This window comes from Carlito syrichta, unplaced genomic scaffold (assembly GCF_000164805.1).
Source record: "Carlito syrichta isolate Samal-C Ts95f unplaced genomic scaffold, Tarsius_syrichta-2.0.1 Scaffold301704, whole genome shotgun sequence".
Lineage (NCBI taxonomy): Eukaryota > Metazoa > Chordata > Mammalia > Primates > Tarsiidae > Carlito > Carlito syrichta.
Window position 1 is genome coordinate 505,369 of NW_007245800.1, and position 2,645 is coordinate 508,013.

Genomic DNA, 2,645 nt, shown 5'->3' on the forward strand with positions numbered 1-2,645 from the left:
AACCAAACTAAACAAAAATAACAGTAATAACCACAACAATGTGACATGAAAAACATAGCAATGGAGAGGGTGGATGGAAAACCCAAACCCAGGGCCACTTATTTGTAGATATGAATGGTCTTCCAGAAGGTTTTTTTTTGTATTTTCTATTAATAGAAGAATATTCTATGCCAGTGGTGGCTCAAGAGAGAATTAGCAGTTTCTTGTGAAGTTTGCCAATGCTTTGAAGTCAGGTAAAAAAGAGCACTACCCAACAAACCCACATTGTCTACACCAAGATACCCACAGGGTACAGGAATCTTTTAAAGTAAATAGATCACAAACAATGATAACTATCTCTGGTCATTTTATGTAGAAGCAAAAATGGCCAACATAGAAAAGACCCCCAATTTCCTTTCTCCAAAATGTGCATACAATATTATCTTCTTCTTCTTGAGAATAATGAAGTATGATCTTAGCATAGAGGGCATACTTTCCTTCAAATCCAACAGAAAACATCTAAATTTTCTTTGCGGAAATAAAAAGAGCTAAGAGATGCTGAATATATGTTGCATTGGCATGGGCTTCTTACAATCACTGCAGATATAATAATTGTTACCTAATAGTCGTGGATAGCCCTCCAGTTATTTCAACTGCAGAATTGCATTTGTGCCCCGCTTCCAATCATTCTGGAATTCATTTGAGATTTCACCATGAGACTGCAGTTGCTACAGACATCTGTCTTAAGCAAATTCTTTTCTCAAGAAGACCATCTTTTCTAATAATGGAGTGGTAAAAATAAAAAAGTTACCACTTCATCTGTCAAATCAGATAAAACAACAGTAATGAGTAAAGTGGTAACAGATGTCAAAGTCAGATTGCTCTCATTTCCAGTGATTTATGCTCCTACTTATTTTCTTCTTTCATTAGCAACATGCCTTTTGTTTTCAAACTACTGACTAAATTATGGTTTAGTCTCTGGGGATAGAGCCAATTTCCTGAAGCTAATTGTTCCATAACAGTTATTACTAGTAAATAAGAAAGTCATTCTCAAAATGGCAAGTTTGAGATACATTATGAACATCGTCTACTTTCACAGTCTTACTTCACAGATGAGGAAACTGAATTTAGGGGAGTTTGAGAGATTTGCCCAAGTTAATTTTCTCTAAGCGCTCTTATTTTCTTTTTAAAGTGTATTTATCCCTGGAATTAGGATATAATATTGGGGCTAACTGAATTAACCATATAACTGATTTTTACTATGCCTTGTCTTAGTCTTCAACAAAATGGGAATAAAAATATCTACCTATTATCTTCCACATCAGAATTTTATGAAAATAAATTTACAAATATATGCAAAGAATATAATGTCATAATATAACTATTGTTTGGATTATATATGAGGATCATTAGTAGAAGTTATATTTGCCTTAAGATGGCAGAGCGTAAGATAAAGCCTAGGACTGTGTTAAGTAATGGAAGACATATTATATAAGACAAGAATTTGTAAATTTGTAAGATCACAGTAGGGCCCTTAGGATATAATTTGAATGACAGCAGTGAGATTTGGTGTCTCATCTAGCTCCTTAAATTGAGTCATCACCTGAATTTGGGTGGGGGATTAAATGGGGAAATTCAGGAGTCGTGAATACCTTAATACTGTCCAATGCTTGGCTATCAATTACTTTACACTCTATTTTGCTTAATCAAATCTGTAAATATTTTTTGAGTCTATCACTTTGGAAAAAAAACTTTTGAAACAGAGTGTTCAACTGTTGTTTATACATCTTAGACCTTTTTGTGATAATGACACACAATTGTCTTAGGATGAGTCATTTGAACACACAACTACAGAGTGGTTCTGTTTTAGATTGATGAATTCTGATTGGCCTTGGCAGCTGTACATTTTAATGGAGCATATTAATACATGTAAACTATCCAGCTTAACTGAAACTACTGTTAATGTTATAAACTGCCAACTTCATCTTCTTTAAGCAAAAAAAAAAAAAAAAAAATACAGTTTCTCTACCCAACAAAGACTTTTTTATAAAAGCAATAAGGTGATGGCATGAAGTATGCCTATAGTGCTGTAATCACACCCCAGGGGGGATGAGTGGTGCGCCACTGCACCTCTTGCTTTGTAATGACCCAGGGGTGTGATTATCTTATGATAACCACACTCCCTGTCATACCTTATTGCTTATATATTCCACATGTCATAATGAAACCTGAAGCACTTTCTAGGTCTCATAGCAAAGGCAATGACTTTGAAGTACAGGAAGTTGCCAGATTTTCTAGGTACACATAGATTAATATTACATACATTAGGGGGAATTATGAATGACTACTTTTAAGTGCCAACCAAGCCATGGATGTTGGGGGAACTTTGGGCTTTACGCCTTAAAAAAATTACTTTGGCTACCTTTTTAAAAAGTTTTTATCCCTTTGCTCTAATTTTGATGACTATTAAATTATTCTGTTTCTACAGGGTTCATTAGCCTCTTCCAATACCATCGGGGAAATAACATCTATGACATAATTATCTTGTAGTTACCTGATATGATGTTTTACTACGGAATCTGGAGAATGATAAGCTTGCTGACAAAAGGAATTAGTTTTGTTTCATTTTAAGTGCCCATTATTCAATAATTACAACCATTGTGGTT